The sequence below is a fragment of the Moschus berezovskii genome, chromosome 3 (assembly GCF_049115385.1).
Source record: "Moschus berezovskii isolate FMDL1 chromosome 3, NW_MosBer_1.0, whole genome shotgun sequence".
In the NCBI taxonomy this organism is placed as follows: Eukaryota; Metazoa; Chordata; class Mammalia; order Artiodactyla; family Moschidae; genus Moschus; species Moschus berezovskii.
In genome coordinates, this window is record NC_142462.1 from 99,686,977 (window position 1) to 99,710,745 (window position 23,769).

Below are 23,769 nucleotides of genomic sequence, written 5' to 3' on the forward strand. Positions count from 1 at the left end.
AATCACACATTTAGCTTTATATATCTATATCAGTAGCTTGCTAATTGTTATTATTAAGTAATATTCCATTGTATGAATACAACACAATTAGTTATACATTGCCTGTGGTTTGGCATTTGTGTAATTATTAAGTTTGGAAATAAACAATTCTAGGTAAAGTTGCTATAAATTTTCATGCATAAGTGTTTCTGTGGACCTCTATCATTATTTCTCTTGGGTGAATATTTAAGAGAGTATTTTCTCTGTAATATGTTAGTTGTATGTTTACTTTTATTAATACCTGCTTCTCAGCAATAAAGGAGAGTTATAATTGTGTCGCATTTTCACCAACTTCCTATAGAAACATTTTTCATACTTGTCCTTCTAGTATGTGTGTAGCAATGATTTATTATTGTTTTATTTCACATTTTGCTGATTTAATTCATGTTTATATGACTATTGGTACCTCATTTATCTCACTTTGAGAAGTGTATATTCAAGTATTTTGATAATTTTCTATTTGGATTCTTTGTCATTTGTGTTGAATTGAGACGTTTTGAATATATATGATAAAACTTCTTCACCAGATACATATTTTATATTTTTTCCCTCTGAGTTCATGCCTCATTATTCTTATAATAATGTATTTGGATGACATGAAGTATAGTGAACTCCGGGAGTTGGTGATGGACAGGGAGGCCTAGCGTGCTGTGATTCAGTTCAGTTCAGTCGCTCAGTCGTGTCCGACTCTCCGCGACTCCATGAATCACAGCACGCCAGGCCTCCCTGTCCATCACCAACTCCCGGAGTTCACTCAAACTCATGTCCATCGAGTCGGTGATGCCATCCAGCCATCTCGTTCTCCGTCGTCCCCTTCTCCTCCCGCCCCCAACCTTTCCCAGCATCAGAGTCTTTTCCAGTGAGTCAACTCGTCGCATGAGGTGGCCAAAGTATTTCAGCTTCAGCTTTAGCATCAGTCCCTCCAATGAACATCCAGGATTGATCTCCTTTAGAATGGACTGGTTGGATCTCCTTGCGGTACAAGGGACTCTCAAGAGTCTTCTCCAACACCACAGTTCAAAAGCATCGATTCTTCGGCGATCAACTTTCTTCACAGTCCAACTCTCACATCCATACATGACCACGGGAAAAACCATTGCCTTGACTAGACGGACCTTGGTTGGCAAAGTAATGTCTTTGCTTTTTAATATACTATCAAGCTTGGTCATATGATTCATGGGGTCGCAAAGAGTCGGGCACGACTGAGTGAGTGAACTGAACTGAACTGAACTGAACTTATCGATTATGTGTTTTAGGTTATTTCAAACAAATCTTTGCCTGCTCTTAGTTCATGGCTTTATTCTTGTGTGTTCCATTCTAGATGCTTTATATGTCTAGCTTTTACACATAAATAAGTGGTTTCTCTCAAATTAACTTATGAATAATAGAAGGTAAGGGTATGGTCTGTGTCTTGTATCTATTCTCCAAGTTGATAGCCAAGTTTTCTAGCACCATATATTACAAAACTTTCACTGCTCCATTGAATTGCTCTGACACTTTTTTAAAGTTAACTGACTGTATATGAGTGTCTATTTCTGTTCTATCTCTATTTGCTTACTTATACATATTATAGCATTTTGATTACTATTATTTTACTGTATACTTGATGTCCAACTTCTTTCTTCTATTTAAAGAAATTCTTAGATCCTTTGCATTTTTATATGGATTGTAGTTGCTGAGTCATGTCCAAGTCTTTGCAACCCCATGGACTATGGCCTGCTAGACTCTGTCCATGGAATTCTCCAAGCAAGAATACTGGAGTGGGTAGCCTTTCCCTTCTCCAGGGGATCTTCCTGACCGGGTTCAAACCCAGGTCTCCTGAATTGCAGGCAGATTCTTTACCATCTGAGCTACCATGATTTTAGAATTATTTTTTTCCATTTCTACTGAAAAACATCTTGGGATTATGATTTGTATTACCTTAAATATATGGATCACATTGGGAAGAATGGACACTTTTAGAATGCAATTTTAATGATGAATATAATATATATTTTTAATTTATTAAAACTAATTTTTTCTTGTGAATAATTTTTCTGTTTTGATTTTAGTTTTCATTGTCAATATTTTGCATATCCTTTGTGAAAATTATTCCTATATATTTCATTTTAATGATTCTTTTTTCATTTTTCTAATTATTTAATGCCAATATAAGAAGAATGTGATTAATTTTTGCCTTTAAATTGTGTGCCTTTCAAATGTCACTTATTCATTCTAAGTTTGTATTTTTCACTTAAGATCTTTTAATTAAAGTACTATGTCTTTGTGAATAGGTAGTTTTACTACTTCCTTTCTGATAATATATTCTTATTTTATTGCCTTATTTCACTGGCTTGGGCATCAAATTAAATATTATATAAAACTGATAAAAGAAAATATCCTTGATTTGACCTTGATTTTAGGGAGAGTGTATTGTTAGCTATAGATTTTTCCAGATGAGTGTTTGCTTGACAGTATCTAGTTATTAAGTCGCTGTCTATAGATACTGTGATTCATAACATTAGTAAATTTATCAGCATACTGCTCTTTTGTTCATTTCTCTCTGTCTTTATGTGTTGGCATTTTAAAATATTTTATCACATGAATTTTTAAAATATGTTTTCCAATTTGGACTAGACAGATTAGGTCAACCCCTTATTAGCTGCATAATGACCAAAGTAAGAGTATAAAAAGATTGGAGTTGTGCATGCCTAAAAGGGGTATGGACTTCCCTGGTGGCTCAGGTGATAAAGCAGGAGACCAGGGATTGGTCCCTGGGTCAGGAAGATCCCCAGGAGAAGGGAATGGCTGCCCACTCCAATATTCTTGCTTGGAGAATTCCATGAACAAAGGAACCTGGCAGGCAACAGTCTACGACTGAGCTACTAACACACACACACACACATGGAATGTACATATGTTGGGTGTATATGAGTGTGTTGTAGGTATGGGTAGGGAAATAAGGAAGATAGATATTGAAGACACCTGTATTTAAGCTTCTGTTGGAAGACGTAGAAATATAAAAACATAAACTTTATTATTTTTCCCCATTCTGTGCTCTTCTGATGAGACAGTATGGTAATACACTCTTTAATAAAAGAAAACTATTAAACATGACAGAATTTTTAGACAAATGAGAGATGATCTGATGGTTAATGTGGAAAAATCAACTGTGTGAGCCTCATAATTGACACATAATTTATGCTTTACACAAAATGTAAGGGATCATAACAGATACTACTAGTATGTTTATTGTTTGTGCTAGAAATGTTTGTTGGTAGATGAATTATTCTGTATAATTTCTTACAATAACAGTAATTCAAGGAATTAGTCCACATTTATCAACATCAGAAAAGGGTCATTTTCTCTCTCCCTCTCTCTGTGTTTGTCTCAAAAATCTAAGAGTTCATCATGAAGTAAAGGGAGGTGATTTATATTTTAAAAATCAGGTGTGAGGTTTTAAAGGTTGGCCACCATTTTCAGAAGCCCTGTTTCTTCTCTCTCATTTAGGGAATACCTAAAGGGGACAAACACCCCATGAGGTTTTCTACAGAAAATACCTGCCAATTCTAAGTTCTGTCCCTTTGTCTGCTGAATAAATATGTGCCAAGTTGCTTGGAGCTCACCACCATTCTTTCACATTTTTAATGTTTCTTTAGCTGTTTGATTTATCTTTGCAACCACAGATATCCTTTATAAAAATTTCCATTGACTGAAGCAGTACCTACTATTCATGGACACAGTTGTTGATGACCTGCAGGACTCATCATTGTTATAAACTGTCTTAGAGTTGCTGATAAGTCCACAAAGGTAGTTTGTGTTGAGCAGAAAGAATAGGAGAAGTGATGTCTTTTTCATTCATTTACAAGGAATCAATAGTAGGATTGCTGAGACCCAAAATGGATTCTACTAGAAGCCAGATCCGGAATGCTCCTCTCATGGTTTGACTATGCTTTATAATTCCTGACACTGGAAGGAAGATTAGCATTCAGATCTGACAGTGACATCACTAACCTTAATTCTGCAATATTCTTCAGCATTCTTCTTAAGGACAGTGAAAAATAACTGAATTTTCCAGGTCGAAGCACCTGAGCAGACGCCTCATGAGTTCCCTTTAAAATAAGAATGTATATGTGTGTGTGAGCTCAGTCACACAGTTGTGTCTGACTCTTTACAACGCCGTGGACTGTAGCTCACCAGGCTCCTCTGTCCATGGAATTTTCTAGGCAAGTATACTGGAACAAGTGCCATTTCCTACTCTATGGGATCTTCCCGACCCAGGGATCAAACTGTGTCTCCTGCATTGGCAAGTTGATTCTTTGCCACTGCACCAAAATAGGAACACATAACCCTTCAGTTCAGTTCAGTCACTCAGTCTTGTCCGACTCTTTGTGACCCCATGAACTGCAGCATGCCAGGCTTCTCTGTCCATCACCAACTCCTAGAGTCCACCCAAACCAATGTCCTTTGAGTTGGTGATGCCATCCAACCATCTCATCCACTGCTGTCCCCTTCTCTTGCCCTCAATCTTTCCCAGCATAGGGGTCTTTTCAAATGAGTCAGCTCTTCACATCAGATGGCCAAAGTATTGGAGTTTCAGCTTCAACATCAGTCCTTTCAATGAACACCCAGGACTGATTTCCTTTATTTGTTTTTTTTTGTGTGTCTTTTTTTTTAATTTTATTATTGTTTTTTTTATTGGAGTCTAATTATTTTACAATATTATATTGGTTGGTTTTGTCATACATTGACATGAATCCACCCCGGGTGTACATGAGTTCCCCTTCCTGAACCCCCCTCCCTCCTCCCCTTATCCTCCCTCTGGGTCATCCCCATGCACCAGCCCCGAGCATCCTGTTCCATGAGTCGAACCTGGACTGATGATTTGTTTCACATATGATAATATACATGTTTCAATGCCATGTGATTTCCTTTAGAATGGACTGGTTGTATCTCCTTGCAGACCAAGGGACTCTCAAGAGTCTTCTCCAACACCACAGTTCAAAAGCATAAATTCTACAGCAATAAGCTTTCTTTATAGTCCAACTCTCACATCCATACATGACCACTGGAAAACCTTTGTTGACAAAGTAATGTCTCTGCTTTTTAATATGCTGTCTAGGTTGGTCATAACTTGCCTTCCAAGGAGTAAGCGTCTTTTAATTTCATGGCTGCAATCACCATCTGCAGTGATTTTGGAGCCCAGAAAAATAAATTTAGCCACTGTTTCCACTATTTCCCCATCCATTTGCCATGAAGAGATGGGACCAGATGCCATGATCTTAGTTTTCTGAATGTTGAACTTTAAGCCAACTTTTTCACTCTCCTTTTTCACTTTCATCAAGAGGCTCTTTAGTTCTTCTTCACTTTCTGCCATAAGGGTGGTGTCATCTGCAAATCTGAGGTTATTGATATTTCTCCTGGCAATCTTGATTCCAGCCTATTTCTGCCAGCCCAGTATTTCTCACGATGTATTCTGCATATAAGTTAAATAAGCAGGGCGACAATATACATCCTTGACGTACTCCTTTTCCTATTTGGAACCAGTCTGTTGTTTCCTGTCCATTTCTAACTGTTGCCTCCTGACCTGCATACAGAACCCTTAAAGAGAGCAAATTTCGAAAAAGGTATTTTTTTTTTTAAAAAAGGAAAAATTTCTACCTAATCATACATAGTATTAATAACTTAGGTATTTTGTGATTAAACTATCAATAGTTATTTAGTATTAAATACTTTTTATATTTATAAATGCACCCTCTTTTAAGAAATGAATTGATATTATTAGCTTTAATGACTATAGACCAAAGAAAAGTGCTTTTTTTATAGCTAACACATCATCAATAGTTTGAATGCATCATGATTTTCATAAATTCTATTTTTTTATTAATTAATTAAAACATGTCATGTGTATTAATTTGCTAGGACTACCACAACAAAACACCAGATTTGAGGGTTCAAAGAGCAAAAATTGTATTTCCTTTAGAAATCTATACCTCTATTTTCTATAGAGTTTCTTTAGAAGATTAATATTAACTGTCATATCTTCCTTGTGAATTACATCATATACAAGCACTTATATCACATTTAAACATGTTTCCTGAACCTATTGCTTTTCATGATAGAGTAAGGGATAAGATTTTATAACTCAAATGCATATTGAATAAAGCAGATTATATATAAAACACATACAACTTCTTTTTAAGATCCTGTAGAACATTTACCACAATTAACTATTAGATGACAGTAAAAAGTAATAATGGGGCTTCCCTGGTGGCTCAGACAGTAAAGAATCTGCCTACAGTGAAGAAGACCTGGGTTTAATCCCTGGGTTGGGAAGATCCTCTGGAGAAGGGAATGGCTCCCCACTCCAGTATTCTTGCCTGGAGAATCCCTTGAACAGAGGAACCTGGAAGGCTACAATCCATTGGGTCACAAAGAGTCGGACATGACTGAGCCACTGAGCATGCACACAAGGTGATGATAATGGCAACATATGACAATCCATGGACTTCCCTTGTGGCTTAGACAGTGAAGAACCCACCTGTAATTCAGAAGACCTCGGTTCGATCCCTAAATTGGGAAGATCCCCTGGAGGAGGAAATGGCAACTCACTCCAGCAATCTTGCCTGGTAAATCCCATGGATGGAGACCCTGGCCAGCTACAGTCCATAGGGTCACAAAAGAGTCAGACACGATTTAGCAACTAAACAACAACAATGACAAAACGTACATATGAAATCCAGCAATGAGATAAAAATATATGTATGTATATATGTATACATAAATACACATAAAATAATACAAATGAATACATTAATAAAAGCACCAACTCAAAAGTATTTTAAGAACAAATCAATAATGTTCAGAGAAACAAAATAATTAATAAGGATAAAATCTTAGATTAATGAATTTTAAAATTCAATTCACAAATAAGTCTTTATGACATGAAAAACGAGTAGAAAAATATGATTTATCATACCCAAGCTTATTCTCAACAAGACAGCTGTTAGCTCATACCATCAAATGAGTACACATGCATGAGTGAATCCAGCTGAAACTATCCAAGCAGACTGTTCAGTTATCATGGAAATTATAAAAATATGAGTAATTAGGTGCTATTTTAAGTCTCTCCATTTTGGGATGCTTTTATTCTGGGGTGCTTTATTGCACAACAATATTTAACTGATACAGTGCTCGTTTAGCATTAAAATTTTGAACATTATGAAAATTTTTTCTGTTCAAAAATAAAAATGTAAAAATACAAACTGAAATAATAAAAATATATCATTTTTCATCCAGCATAAGAGAAAATATTTTTAAGTATTGTTATATAAGTAGTGAGAGAAATAATCACAAATATTATTATTTAAAATCTGCATCTACAATATTGTAATTAGCCTCCAATTAAAATAAATAAATTTAAAAAATTCTCTTAAAGTATTTTAGATGTAGACATGAAAAATATGAGAATCTTAACATAGACTTTTATCTAAAAAACACTTGTAATGTGTTTAAAGAAAATAATCTTTGATGCTTATAAAATCATAGCTATGAAGAAGCTTTCCATAGGCATATTATTGACAATGGGAAATATATGTTATTAAGAATAAAATATTGAATACCAGTGTATGATACTTTGACTTTATAGGTAGCAGCACTTGGCTCATAAGATGGCCTTAGATTTTAAAACTTCTACATTTTAAAAATCTCATAGTTACTTTTTAAACTTTTTGAAATTATGCACTTCCATACTTTCTCCTGAGTTCATTCTCCACTAAATTTGACTAGAATTTATAATTTTATTTCCCTTATTCATCCAAATTGTGAGCCCCTTGAGACAAAAAAACATTCATTTATATATGAATACCCAACAGAAGAATTAATACATATTAGGCATTACACAAATATTCAATGAACAAATAAAAAATTAAATTGTAAGCAAAGTGAAAAGAAGAACAGATTTGCAGCTCAACTTATGATAGGAAATTGAATACAGGAGGGAAAACTTACATTTTAAAACATATAATTTGTAAAATGTAAATTCCAGATTCATAAAAATGATAATAACTACCAATATACAGAACTTCCCTGGGGGCTCAGTGATAACAAATCCTCCTGCTAATACAGGAGACTCGGCTTTGATCCCTGGGTGGGGAAGATCCCCTGGAGAAGGAAATTACAACCCATTCCAGTATTCTTGCCTGGAAATGGAGAGAGGAACCTGGTGGGCTACAGCCCCTAGGGTCGCAAAGACTTGGACAGGACTTAGTGACTAAACCACAACAACCGTTATGGAGCATTTACTAGATGTCAAGTACTGTTCCAAACAGATGACAGGATAGCTCACTGGTCTTTGCAGTTGAATGAGTAGGTGCAAGCTACAAGCGTTGGATCCTTTTTTTTTTTTTTAATGAAGAGCCTGTGCAAATAGGGAATTTAAATATGCTTAAGGTCACAAGATATGATGATAGAGTTTCCCACCAAGCATTCTGGCTCTAGCATCTGCATGCTGAAATTCTTAGAAAACATTCTAGACTGTGGGGGTAAAGGACTAAATTAACATGCAGAGACCCAAAAGCCTCAAGTGTGTGGCAAGAGATTTTAGCAGTTTCCAGAGGTACTTATTAAGTATCTACTTGATGAAACAAGCAATACTATCTGCTAGGTAACATATAGATGATATATTAGAAAGCAAGTTGGGACCACAGTTTAGAGACTTTTGCTGCTGCTGCTGCTGCTAAGTCACTTCAGTCGTGTCCGACTCTGTGTGACCCCATAGACGGAAGCCCACCAGGCTCCCCCGTCCCTGGGATTCTCCAGGCAAGAACACTGGAGTGGCTTGCCATTGCCTTCTCCGTTAGAGACTTTTAAGAACTATAAAATGAGAAGACATCTGAAAATGTGACTGAAGTATCCAAATGCATCATTTGAAATTATATTTATACAGAAAATTTACAACTACCCCCAGCTAAAATTCTCACATAGATTAAAAGTGATTAATATTTTGAAAAGTTCTGAGAAGTAAAAGGAACAAAATCATGTGAACAGATTGGGGGCATCTGTTGAACTTTTAATTAAAGCTTTTAATTTTAAATTTTATCAACATTTTTTTCTCAATATTTTCCCATCATTCACATGTTTGCACATCTGTTTATCTGCTTTTATACATGAGACAAATATTGAATTAAATTACAGAAGCAGATCACATATAATACATTTATAAATGTCATTTATAGCAAATATCAGGGAAAATAAAGTAAAAGAGTGAGCAAATTATCTGTCTTGCATCTTTATATTTGGTTGGAATACAACATTAATTAGGGTGGAAAACAAATTTTAGCTAACTGGCAAATATTTGGGGCCATTTTTGAAAACAGGGGTCTAGTTTTTTGGGTTTTTTTTTTTTTAATGTTTCCATCTGACACAATTAAGCAATGGCTAAAAAAGAGAAAACTAATTAGCTCGGCTTCACTGTGAGTGGAAATTTTTTTGCCACTTTGATTATATATTTAAAATAAACTTCACTTAGTCCACAGCTGTTTATTGTGTGCTAAGTTATCATCAGACACCTGTTTCTGGGTTCTGGTCCCAGTTCTGATATTAACCAGCACAAAAAACATTACTGTTTAAACTCTTAGGAGTTTGTATTCTTAGTCGCTCAGTCGTATCTGACTCCTTTGTGGCACCATGAATTGTAACCCTCCAGCCTCCTCTGCCCATGTGATTCTCCAGGTGAGAATACTGGAATGGGTTTTCAAGGCCACTTCCTGGGGATTTTCCGACCCAGGAATTGAACCCAGGTCTCCCACATTGCAGGTGGATTCTTTACATTTGAACCACCAGTGAAGCCACAGTGGGAGTGTAATCCTGAATAAATTACTTAAATATTCTGAACTTTAGCCCAATTTTATGTAATATGGCATATGTTACATATTTGTCCATGTTGAGATGATCCTGTGCTTTGAAATAACTAAATATGCCTTTTTGAAAAGATGGATGAGATTTCGTTAGTGACAATCATACTGTCATAACAAGCTTGTTCAAGTGTTCATGCAACTCCAGAGCTTTTCAGTCAGAATATTTATTCTACTGATATTGTCCCATATCCAGCTTGAAATGAAAGAATAATATTTAGTGCTGTTCTATACATTAATACCCCAATACATGAGATAGACAGGGAGGCCTGGCATGCTGTGATTCATGGGGTCTCAGAGAGTCGGACACGACTGAGCAACTGAACTGAACTGAACTGATTGTACAGATCACATTTTGTTCTTTAACACATGGCCAGAACACACTGTTCTATTACTAGTTGGAGATCTAAAAACAATTCTTATCAACTCTTTTTAAAACCTTGATAAGTTGTTAGGAAAAGAGTGGATATTATACCATTAGTGCACTAACTATGCTAGAGGGGTGTCTAATTAGTGACTTCTCATTTATAAAACGCAAATTATTGACTTCAGCTGCATTTTGACAGTCTCCCCACCAGGGAAATGTAAAAACATTATGTGAAGATAATAATGAACGCAAAAAAAAGAAAAAATGCACAGCAAGCACCTTGTCAATCTGACTCTGACAGGCCAGACATATTGATTGGCTGGGGCTGGCAGAAGATTAAGCAACCAAGACACCAAGGCCAGTGCCAGTGGATAATGCAATCCACGGTGTTACACCTCTTTTTTTAAATTATGCACCAGTCTGAAATGACTGCTGATTGGGATTGTGAGTTTAACTCATAGTGACTGTAAATGGAAATTGCCTGCAAGTCCCTCCTAGAAGTAGCAATAAAGTTACATTCAGCATAAGATAGTTGAAGGAAAATTGCTGTCACTAGTAATAGAATTTATAGCTATCTTTGCAATTGTAGATAAATCCATGTTTTTGACTTTGTGACCACTGAAACATAAAAATTAAACCTTTTAACCATGGTCAGGCCTTTTATAGTAAATGGTAAAAGCCTGTAATGATTGTTATCAGGAAGCTATTTCCAACTGTCATTTCTTGGGGGAAGAAACAATTTTTAAGCATGTCTGAAGTTTTATTTACAGTTAATTGAATACTCCATAGAAAAGACATCATGCATTGATTTATGGAAAGAGCTTCTCAAGGCCCATGGCTCAGCTCTGCACCTTTGGTCTAGTGTACTTTGTTTTTATCATTGTTGCTAATGCATTGGATGAGAACACTTTTGTTGATAATAACCTTAAAAGACACTTACTTTGTTTACATATTCGAAGAGGATGTTGAAACAGAGTTTTGCTGAATGGCTTGGCTGCAAATCAAATACAGCATCAAATGCTTCCTTCAGACTACTCAGGGAATTTATGTGCAGCAATAAATATAGCTGTGGCTTAAGCCTCAGTTGAAAACCTTAGAATACTATCTTTTAAAGAAATCATGTCCCGTAAGTTAGTATTAATTAGTTTCAGCAAGGCAAATAAAACAGACACCTGAGGTGAATATCCGATAGTAGAGGTAGTGTTAGTCGCTCAGTCGTGTCCGATTCTTTGCTACCCCATGGACTGTAGCCCACCAGGCTTCTCTGTCCATGGAATTCTCCAGGCAAAAATACTGGAGTGGGTTGCCATTCCCTTCTCCAGGGGATCTTCCTGACCCGGAGATCGAACCCAGGTTTCATTGCAGGCAGATTCTTTATGGTTTGAGCTACAGGAAATATCCAATAGGGTATGTATTTGTCCTCTGCCCTCAAATAGGGGGTTCTAGTTAAAAATGGGGGAAAATAATATACTATTATATGTCAATTCAGTTAAAAAAGAGAAAAAGAAAAAATAGGGGGAAGGATTAGAAATATTACTTGATTTTCTTGCAAACAAAAGCATATCAAGGGGAAATTAGAAACAGCTATAAGAACACCTCCAAAATCTGGCTAATAACCAGATATATATGAAATGAATATTGTATGTCTTACTTTGAGTATATGTTATATAAACCTGCAGATACTCTTAAAATATTCAAATTTGCCTTTGAATCTTATGCAGTGTTTTAGTCTTCCAGAAGGGGAAATATGAAAATAGGAAAGGATAATAGGATAAAGGGATAACCATTGATTAAAATTCTATGATTCTCAGAAAAATGGAACATAGGAGAAGAAGAAATTCTTAACTTTCATAAGTCTGCACTTTATCCCTTAATAATGGATATTCTTGAATGGCTATCTTATAATATTTTCAGTAATGGCTCTTTAATGTTATTATATGTTGATTGACAGTGACTGAGTTGTAGCCATATCTCCTTCATACCTACAGTATGGCATGAACAAAGTATATGCCTATTTTATTATATCAGTGCTTTGCCCATTTTGCTTAATATTTAAAAATACAGAGAAGGGAGGGAAAATGGCAATTTTAATGCATGTTAATATCAGCCATCCTCAGCTTTGTAAGTTCAGACATAGACTCTTTTCACCATGTGCTCTAATGCTCTAAGGGAAATAAAATAAACGTAAGACCTTATAACATCCTGGGATAGATTACATAACTCAAAGTTTTATTTAAAAGGTGAGATATGATTGGGAATTCATATTATTTTAGCTTTCAGAGGATGGACTTCCCCATTCCCAAAACATCAAGAAAAACAAGACTTTTCAATGTTTATATCTTTGTGTTTGTTTCAGAGCACTTAATAATGTGAAATTCCTGTATGAATGAAATTACTTAAGATTTAAAATTAAACAGTTCGTGTAAAGGAAATAAGATTCTTTAAAACTTGAGGGTTTTTTATTTTACATTCACTCTGAAACCACAGTATCTTTAAAATAGCTTAGGATAGTATACCTTCATACGTTAACATAGTACACAGAATAAAGAACGGAAAATCTGGCCATTCTTATAAATTAATAGTAATGTTGAGATGAGAATACTGCCTTGACCCGAACTTGTGGCAAATGAAAAATTTTTAAGGGAAACCGGCAGGGGGAACACAGGCTTTCCTACAGAGAAGTAGCTGTTGAGCGATCCTATTAAGTCAGTATTATTTTTGCTAAATCAGACAGATGATTAAATAACACATTTAATTATGCAAAGAATGAACTAATTATATAAATGCATTAGTTTTTGTGTGTGTGTGCGTGCCTACTGTAACTAATTGCCATAACCTTGGTGGCTTAACACAACAAAATGTATTTGCTCACAGTTTGGAAGGCAAAAAGTCCAAAATTGTTATTTCACTGTACTGAAATCAAAGTTTTATCAGGGCTGTACTTTATCCATAGGCTCTGAGGAAGAATTCCTTGATTCATCTGTTTTCTGAGGGCTGCTGGCATTTCTTGTAGTCCAGTCATGCCCATTTTTAAGAATGGCATCTTCTAATTTTCTCTGGGCTCCATCTTCACATTACCTTCTTTGTTAGATCTCTCCCTGCTTCTCTCTGATCATGACAACTGTGATCTAACTAACCCATTACAATTTCCCCATGTCAAAATCCTTCATTTAATCACAAATCCAAAGACGCTTTGACATATAAAGTAATATTTACACTTTCTAAGAATTAAGACTTGCTATCTTTGAGATGAGTCTGCCTAACATATAACTCACCTCCAGGAAATGTTATGGTCCATGAGGTTTCTGGTCACCATACTGTAGAAGATGATATTAATCACATCCCTGGGTCTAAACTATGAAACCAGAACATAATTTGAAACCTAGCTATAGAGCAGGTAACTAAAGAGAAATGGAAGCCCTGAAAGGAAATGCAAGGGAAAAGACACTTATAATAAGAAAAATAAATATGAGAGAGAAACACAACACAGCACTAAGAGAAAGGAGAGATAAACAGTGAATACAGTCTGAGGAAAACAACCCAAGTATAGCAATATAAGTCTAAAAAGTATTTTTAGTTCAGTTCAGTACAGGAACATGAAATAAATGCGGAGGGTATTTTGAGAACCTTGTTTAGCACACACGCAAAGACATACATATGAAAGACATGAGCATGCATGTATGGACCCTAAATAAAATAACTGAATGAGACTCATTCAAGTCCTCCAATTTTTCTGATTTTATTTTTTCACTGTTACTGAAACATATATGTTAACCACCTTAGGCTTAGTCCTACCTATTAACTGAACTTATCTTATGGGAAGAGGTATATGCCCAAACGGTATATAGATTAAACAACTATACTGTCTGGCAGAGAGTAGGATTAAAAACCAGAACAATGATCTGGTGGACATCATTACTAATTTGGGTTGTTCTAAAAACTGATCTGTTGATTTTTCATACTATTGAATTTAGGGATAAGTTTCTCTGGTGGCTCAGATAGCAGAGCATCTGCCTGCAATGTGGGAGACCCAGGTTCGATCAAAGAGTCGGGAAGATACTTTGGAGAAAGAAATGGCTCTCCACTACTGTATTCTTGCCTGGAGAATTCCATGGACAGAGAAGCCTGGTGATCTACAGTCTATGGGGTTGCAAAGAGTCAGACACAACTGAGTGACTAACACTTTCATAGATTCACTGTTTTTTCTACTTTGTTTCAGGAAATTCTGGAGGTTCATATGAACTTGAAAGCAGTCTACATATATGACCACTACCTGATATACTATATGAAATGGGTATGTTTCTAACTTAGATTTAAATCTATATGATTAACTTGGTGAGATTTTTGTTGATGTATTTTGTTGATCTATTTTCTGTCTTCACAAACATAGTTTTTCAGGCACAATAGTGATCATGACCTTTGGAATCTATAATGTAAATCCATACAAAGAAAAATCTTGAGTGCTTTTAAAGTGGTCCTAGTTATTTCTTTATAGGCTTATTTAATGTTCTGCTTAAAATGAAATATCTTTCAAACAGGTATTTTATGAAAATGACATTTTGGCATGTGTATATTCTCATTTTCTCTCATCTGACATGTTCTGCTCAATTTTTAAATCAAAACATGTCTCTGCCACTCTCCAAGTCTTAGGTTCAATGTCATTTATGAACATGAAGTTTTTCTTTTTGTCATTGTTCAGCACTGTCAAGAACCGGCAGATAACTTTAGATTATCAAATTTCATGAGGTTCACCCAGAAGTTTCTTATTACAAAGAATAAGGCACGAGCTGTATAAAATAAGAATTTAATTCTTAACTATCTGTAAAAATGAAAAGCAGTAAAATCTATTTATTTCAATTACAGCCAACTTAATGCTGACATTATAAAGAGAGCCTATTTTATCTGAGTATTGATGGAGGACAGCCAAATGCCAAGTACAGCCAACATCCAGGGGTCCATTTGTCTAAAGAGAGCTCCTGGGGGTAGAGAGTGACTTGATTCTAAAGGAATCACATCAGTTACTGCAGTGACATTAAAATCATTTGGGAATGTTGTCTTTTTCTTTTTTATAATTTCTAACTTTATCCTCGATAGGCTGATGAAAAGATCTATCACATGATTATTTCACCTGCATTTGAGGTTATGTTTGTTACCATGAAGTTGGAATGGGGATTTACATCAGTTCCAAATCTCAATCATGTGGCTTTTGTGTTATAGGAAAGGCTGAGGGCATATGGTCCCCAGATCAGGCAACCACTCCAAGGCATAAAAAGAGGTCAGCAGACAGATGGAATAGTTCAGGAGTCAAAATTTGCCTTTTGCGTTATATCTGACAAGTAAAAATTAGTAATACATTAGCATTAAGTAGCTAATTTTCTTCCATCTTATCTTGGCAATGATTAGAAAAAGGGAATTCTTATCAATCTTCATAATGTATAGAATTCTCTACTTCTAAATTGTATTGTTGAGTATAATTGACTGAGAAAGCATATTCCTTACCTGACATTTTACAAGAATAAAGAACTTAATTGGCACCAATTCTTCAGAATATTCATTATTATTCCAATGGTAGTGATGGATAGCCCTTATTGCTATTAGACTGCAAACATTTTGTAGTCACTTCTCTGTTTTACTTTTTAACTTACTATCAACATTTTTTTAAATTTTTTTCTCTTTTTTTTTATTGTAGGCAAATTACTTTACATTAATATATTGGTTGGTTTTGCCATACATTGACACGAATCTACCCCAGGTGTACATGTGTTTCCCCTCTTGAACCCCCCTCCCACCTCCCTCTTCCCCATATGCTCCCTCCAGGTCATCCCCATGCACCAGCCCCAAGCATCCTGTATCATGCGTCGAACCTGGACTGGTGATTCATTTCACATATGATAATACACATGCTACAATGCCATTCTCTCAAATCATCCCACCTTCCCCCTCTCCCACAGAGTCCCAAAGACTGTTCTATACACCTATGTCTCTTTTGCTGTCTCGTATACAGGGTTAAGGTTATCATCCTTCTAAATTCCATATATATGCGTTAGTATGCTGTATTGATGTTTTTCTTTCAGGCTGACTTCACTCTGTATAATAGGCTCCAATTTCATCCACCTCATTAGAACTGACTCAAATGCCATCAGCTGAAAAATACTCCATTGTGTATATGTACCAAAGCTTTCTTATCCATTCATCTGCTGATGGACATCTAGGTTGCTTCCATGTCCTGGCTATTATAAACAGTGCTGCAATGAACATTGGAGTACATGTGTCTCTTTCAATTCTGGTTTCCTCAGTGTGTACGCCCAGGAGTGCGATTGCTGGATCATATGGCAGTTCTATTTCCAGTTTTTTGAGGAATCTCCACACTGTTCTCCATAATGGCTGTACTAGTTTGCATTCCCACCAACAGTGTAAGAGGGTTCCCTTCTCTCCACACCCTCGCCAGCATTTATTGCATGCAGACTTTTGGATAGCAGCCATTCTGACTGGTGTGAAATGGTATCTCATTGTGGTTTTGATTTGCATATCTCTGATTATGAGGGATGTTGAGCATTTTCACTATCAACATTTTAAACATCAAGAAAAATCAGAGAATATGCCAAAATTTCTGTATGTATCAGCAATGATTTTCAGTATTTCAAGAATTATAAAAGAAGATATCTTTCAAAAAAACTACAAAGAATTAAAAAATGAAACAAACAAAACCTCCCACAAATGTAAAACTCTCCATCTGACCTTTCTCATTTAATTATATTTGTTAATATATCCAAACCTGCACCCCCCACCCAGGTCATCCACACTCATCTGCGCCAGCCCAGAGGTGCGGGGAGAGAGCTTGCCATGGAGCCAGGGCCTCCATGTACAGCTCGTGGCCGACAGTGCACCTGGGAGCAAGGCATGCAGTGGCTGCACAGCCAGGGACCAGCACTGGACAGCCGCTGGGCCCATGGTGCCAGCATCCCCAGCATGCCAGCCGGCCCCTCGCTGTTCCAAAGAATAGCACAGAGAGATAAGAAAGCCTCAGTGAGCAATGCAAAGAAATAGAGGAAAACAATATAATGGGAATGCCTAGAGATCTCTTCAAGAAAATTAGAGATACCAAGGGAACACTTCATGCAGAGATGGACACAATAAAGGATAGAAATGGTATGGACCTAACAGAAGCAGAAAATATTAAGAAGAGGTGGCAAAAATACACTGAGTACTATACAAAAAAGTTCTTCATGACCTAGATAGCCTAGATAACCATGATGGTGTGATCAGTCACCTAGGGCCAGATATCCAGAAATGCAAAGTCAAGTGGGTCTTAGATGCATCACTAAAAATGAAGCTAGTAGAGGTAATGGAATTTCAGTTGAGCTATTTCAAATCCTCAGGTACACAGATGACACCACCCTTACAGCAGAAAGTGAAAAACTAAAGAGCTTCTCGATGAAAGTGAAAGAGGAGAGTGAAAAAGTTGGCTTATAACTCAACATTCAGAAAACTAAGATCGTGGCACCTGTTCCCATCACTTCATGGCAAATAGATGGGAAAACAATGGAAACAGTGAGAAACCTTATTTTGGGGGGCTCCTAAATCACTGTGGATGGTGATTGCAGCCATGAAATTAAAGGACACTTGCTCCTTGGAATAAAAGCTATGATCAACTTAGCATATTTAAAAAGTAAAGACATTAGTTTGCTGACAAAGGTCTGTCTACTCAAAGTTATGGTTTTTGCAATAGTCATGTATGTATGTGAGAGCTGGACTAAAAAGAAAGCTGAGCACCGAAGAATTGCTGTTTTTGAATTGTGGTGTTGGAGAACGCTCTTCAGAATCCCTTGGACTACAAGAAGATCCAACTAATCCATCCTTAAGGAAATCAGTCCTGAATATTCATTGGAAGGACTGATGCTGAATTGAGATTTCAATATTTTGGCCACCTGATGCAAAGAACTGACTCATTTTAAAAGACCCTGATGCTGGGAAAGATTGAAGGTGGGAGGAGAAGGGGACGACAGAGGATGAGATGGTTGGATGGCATCACCGACTCAATGGACACGAGTTTGAGCAAGCTCCTGGAATTGGTGATGGACAGGGAAGACTGACGTGATGCCTACATGGGGTCACAAACAGTCGGACACAACTGAGTGACTAAACTGAACTGAATTAATCCAAGCCATTTACTTATAGATTTCCCTACAATAGAAATTGCCAGCTGCACTCTCATGGTACGGTTCACTGTTTTCCTGTCATCTATACAACCTGCAAATTGGCAGGTGGATCAGGAAGCTTGAACATACTCAGATTCAATACCTTAAATTTGGACTTGGAGCCCTCAGAACAGTGAGACCAAAAAAAAATAGAAACGTACGTTGTCTTAAGCTACCCAATTTGTATACTGATTTTACAATAGCTCTAGGAAACTAAAACCTCAGTTTAATTAATGGTATGTCAGAAATTAAAATGTTGATATCAATATATGTAAATACCCCTGAGTGGCCCATGAGGAAAATGGTTGATGGAGAAAGACCAACAGTAGATTTTCAAGACTTTTAGTACCACATATAGCATCAGCAGTCTTGATGTGGTTTGAACACTGCAAAATCCACATGAAGCCAAAGGAGAATGGTAGTCAGTGATCAAATTTGCAAATGCTTTTTTCCCCTCAGTCTTGGAAAGGAGCTGACAACAATTTGCCTTTAAGTGTGAATTATCTCGATTTTCATTTACTGTATTCATAGGCTGTTTGAATTCACCAGCTCCCTTTCATTATTTGAGTAGAAAGGTTTTGAACTTGATGCAAAATCCCTAGTATAAAATTACACTAAATTGATGATAGCCTGATAGTTAGTGTCAGAAACTGAAGAATAAGCTGCTGCCTCTGCTGCTAAGTCGCTTCAGTCATGTCCGATGCTGTGTGACCCCATAGACTGCAGTCCACCAGGCTCCACCATCCCTGGGATTCTCCAGGCAAGAACACTGGAGCAGGTTGCATTTTCCTTTGCCAATGCATGAAAGTGAAAAGTGAAAGTGAAGTCGCTCAGTTGTGCCCAACTCTTAGCGACCCCATGGACTGTAGCCTACCAGGCTCCTCCGTCCATGGAATTTCCCAGGCAAGAGTACTGGAGTGGGTTGCCATTGCCTTCTCCGAAGAATAAGCTGCTGCTGCTGCTGCTGCTGCTGCTAAGTCGCTTCAGTCATGTCCAACTCTGTGCGACCCCATAGATGGCAGCCCACCAGGTTCCCCCATCCCTGGGATTCTCCAGGCAAGAACACTGGAGTGGGTTGCCATTTCCTTCTCCAGAGAATAAGCTAGGACTGACTAAATGCATTGACCGTAGTGACACAGGACTAACAGAGGCCAGCTTGTGGGGAGGGCCAGCTGTAACATACCACCCACAGGCAACTAAGAATAAACTGCTATTTTTGCCTCCTTTTGGAACTACTCAAGAGGCAAAGCAGTTGATTAGGTTGTTTGGATTTTGGAAGAGGTGTATATGGACATATTACCAGTTCCTCATTCACAAACCTGCCTGAAAGAAGTTCACATTGGTATCGAAATCTGAAACAGCAGGCTGTATCTGAAGGCAAAATGTGATGACTCAGTCAAGGCCACCATTAAAACCCTGTACACCAAGACACAGGAGAGCTTCCTGATTGATATTACCTCACAAATATTGACACACACTGTTGTTGGGAGAATTATGCATATCCATGCAACTCCTCTGGAAGCCTGCACCTGGTTTCTTCTGGACCTCGACCTCACCCATGAACCTGTTCCTTTTGCTGATTTTAAACTGTTTCATTTGCTACAGGTAACTCTAGCCACACTTACAGCAACTTTGCAGAGTCCTGTGAATACTTGTAACAAATCATCAAGCTTATGGGTATTTCCTTAGGACCCCTGCGACAGTAGTCCTATAAAGATAGTTAAATACTAGTAATAATAATAATAATAAATCCCATTGAATTGCCATTTCCAGTGTCTTTATTTCTTCACGTATATCCAGATTTCTATATGGTATTATTTTCCTTTTTTTGGCCATGTGGGATCTTAGTTCCCCAACCAGCGATCAAACCTATGCATGCCTCCTGTAGTGGAAGAACTGTAGAGTCTTAACCATTGGGCTGCCCGTCTTAACTACTGGACTAAAGTCTGTTTTCCTTCTAACTGAAGGACTCCCTTTAGCATTTCTAGAATATGAATCTGTAGAGATTCATTCTTTCAGCTTTTTAAAACAATTATTTATTTTGCCTTCATTTTTGAGTTTTTTTTTTTAAGTGGTATGGAATTCTAAGGGTCTTCCCAGGGGGCTCAGTGGTAATCTGCCTGCAAGTGCAGGGGATGCAGGTGACACAGGTTTAGTCCCTGGGTCAGGAAGATCCCCTGAAGGAGGAAATGGCAACCCACTCCAGTATTCTGGTCTGGAAAATTCCATGGGCAAGGGAGCTTGATGGGCTACAGTCCATAGGATCACATAGGGTCGGACATGACTGAACACACACACACACACACACACACACACTTGGAATTCTAGATTGACAGGTTTTAATAACTCTACTTTAAATATATTGTTCAGTTATCTTCTTAACATATTATTTCCATTGAGAAGCCTGCTATTATCCTTAACAATGTGATTTTCCCCCTCTGGCTGCTTTTTAAGTCTTTTATCTTTATTACTGATTTTGAGCAATTATACTATGCCTTGGTGTATTTTCTTTATGTTTATGTGCTTGGGTTTTGATCAGCTTCTAGGATCTGTGAGTTCACTGTTTTCACAAAATCAGAAGAAAAAAAATTCAGCAATTTATTTCTTCAAATATTTCTCTGCTGCTCCCCCTCCTCCTTCAGGATTGCAATTACTTACGTATCAGGCTGCTTCAGGCTGTCTCCCAACTCATTGATGCTCATTTATTTTGTTGTTTACTGTTACTTTTTCCCTCTTTTTTTCCAGGACAAATCCTTATGTGTGCTTCTTTTCTAGCCCCACTAGTCTCCTCACTCAAGACTCAGCTAAATAATTAGCAAGACCCAGGTTGGCTTGAAGCTCAACATTCAGAAAATGAAGATCATGGCATCTGGTCCCATCACTTCATGGGAAATAGATGGAAAAACAGTGGAAACCATGTCAGACTTTATTTTTTTGGGCTCCAAAATCACTGCAGATGCTGATTGCAGCCATGAAACTAAAAGACGCTTACTCCTTGGAAGGAAAGTTATGACCAGCCTAGATAGCATAATTAAAAGCAGAGACATTACTTTGCCAACCAAGGTCCGTCTAGTCAAGGCTATGGTTTTTCCCGTGGTCATGTATGGATGTGAGAGTTGGACTGTGAAGAAAGCTGATCGCCGAAGAACTGATGCTTTTGAACTGTGGTGCTGGAGAAGACTCTTGAGAGTCCTTTGGACTGCAAGGAGATCCAACCAGTCCATTCTAAAGATGATCAATCCTGGGTGTTCATTGGAAGGACTGATGCTAAAGCTGAAACTCCAATACTTTGGCCACCTCGTGCGACGAGTTGACTCACTGGAAAAGACTCTGATGCTGGGAGCGATTGGGGGTAGGAGGAGATGGGGACAACAGAGAATGAGGTGGCTGGATGGCATCACCGACTCTGTGGACATGAGTTTGAGTGAACTCCGGGAGTTGGTGATGGACAGGGAGGCCTTTTGTGTTGTGGTTCATGGGGTCGCTAAGAGTCGGACACGACTGAGCGACTAAACTGAACTTGGCAGCTCTCCAGATTTCTCTCTCCCATGGCTTTTTTACTTTTAGTACTCTGTCCTGTGAACCACAGACATTTGGTTCTCCCAAGCCTTGGAGCTCCATCTCATCACCTGAAGGATTCCACTGGACTCTGAGTTCTCCCTCTCAACCCCATGACCTTGAAACTCTACCCAAGGTCTAAGTAGGGACAATTATAGTTTCACCTTTTTTCCCGTGTCTCAGAGATCACTGTCCTTTGTTTGTGGATGCCCAGTGTTTTGAGAACCACTGCTTTACATATTTCATTGTTCATTTGTTAGTTATTTCAGGGGAGAGAGTAAATCCAATCGCCAATACTTTATCTCCACCAGAAGGGGAAGCCATCTCCTGTCACATTTTGGACAAGTCCTCCTCAGTGGTGCATGCACCCTTGCTTTGTGGAACAAGTAGAGCTCTGGGAACATTTTGTCCTTTTTCTGTGCCAACTCAGGATAGAGGAGCCCCGGCTTCTTTAAGTGGCAATGGTAATAAAATCTGATGTTAAATGCAATTATTTTGTTGTTATTGTTGTTCAGTAGCTCAGTCGTGTCCTATTCTTTGTGACCCCATGGACTGCAGCACTCCAGGCTCCCTGTCCTTCACTATATCCCAGAGTTTGCTCAAATTCATGCCCATTGAGTCAGTGATGCTATCTAACCATCTCATCCTCTGCTGCCCCCTTCTTTTGCCTTCAGTCTTTCCCAGCATCAGGCTCTGTCTTTTCCAGTGAGTCAGCTCTTTGGATCAGAAGGCCAACGTACTGGAGCTTCAGCATCAGTCCTTTCAATGAATATTCAGGGAATCAAATATGAATGAATATTCTTTAGGATTGACTCGTTTGATTTCCTTGCTATCCAAGGGACTCTCAAGTATCTTCTAAAGCACCATAATTCAAAAGCATTGATTCTTCAGCACTCAGCCTTCTTTAGAGTCCAACTCTCATATCTGTACATGACTACAGGAAAAACCATAGCTTTGACTATACTGACCTTTTTCAGCAATATGATGTCTGTACTTTTAATACACTGTCTAGGTTTGCCATAGCTTTCCTTCCAAGGATCAAGTGTCTTTTAATTTCATGGCATCAGTCTCTGTCCACAGTGATTTTGAAACCCAAGAAAATAAAATCTGTCACTGCTTCCTCTTTTCTCCCATCTCTTTGCCATGAGACTGGATGCCATGATCTTAGTTTGTTTTTTTTAATTTGCACTTTAAGCCAGTTTTTTCATTCTCCTCTTTCACCCCGATAAGAGGCTCTTTAGTTTGTGTTCACCTTCTGCCATTAGAGAGGTATCTCTGCATATCTGAGGTTGCTGATATTTCTCAAGGCAATCTTGATTCCAGCTTGTGCTTCATCCAGCCCAGCATTTCTCATGATGTACTCTGCATATAAGTTAAGTAAGCAGGATGACAATATACATATATTTGATACATACATATCGACTACTTTTCCATTTGTATGAACATGTTAGTTGCTCAGTCATGTCTGACTCTCTGTGACCCCATTCCAAGGAGGAATACAGGAGTGTGCAGCCTTTCACTTCTCCAGGGTATCTTCCTGGCCCAGGGATGTAACCTGGGTCTCCTGTGTTGCAGACAGGTTCTTTATCATCTGAGCTAATAGGGAAGTCCACTTTTCTATTCAGTTCAGTTCAGTTCAGTCGCTCAGTCGTGTCCGACTCTTTGCAACCCCATGAATCACAGCACACCAGGCCTCCCTGTCCATCACCAACTC

At 37.7% G+C, this 23,769-nt stretch overlaps 1 pseudogene; it reads right to left on the reverse strand.

The window, feature by feature from the left end:
- LOC129551972 (elongation factor 1-alpha 1-like) overlaps nucleotides 1-23,769 on the reverse strand; it is a 55,434-nt pseudogene that overhangs the window by 16,352 nt on the left and 15,313 nt on the right.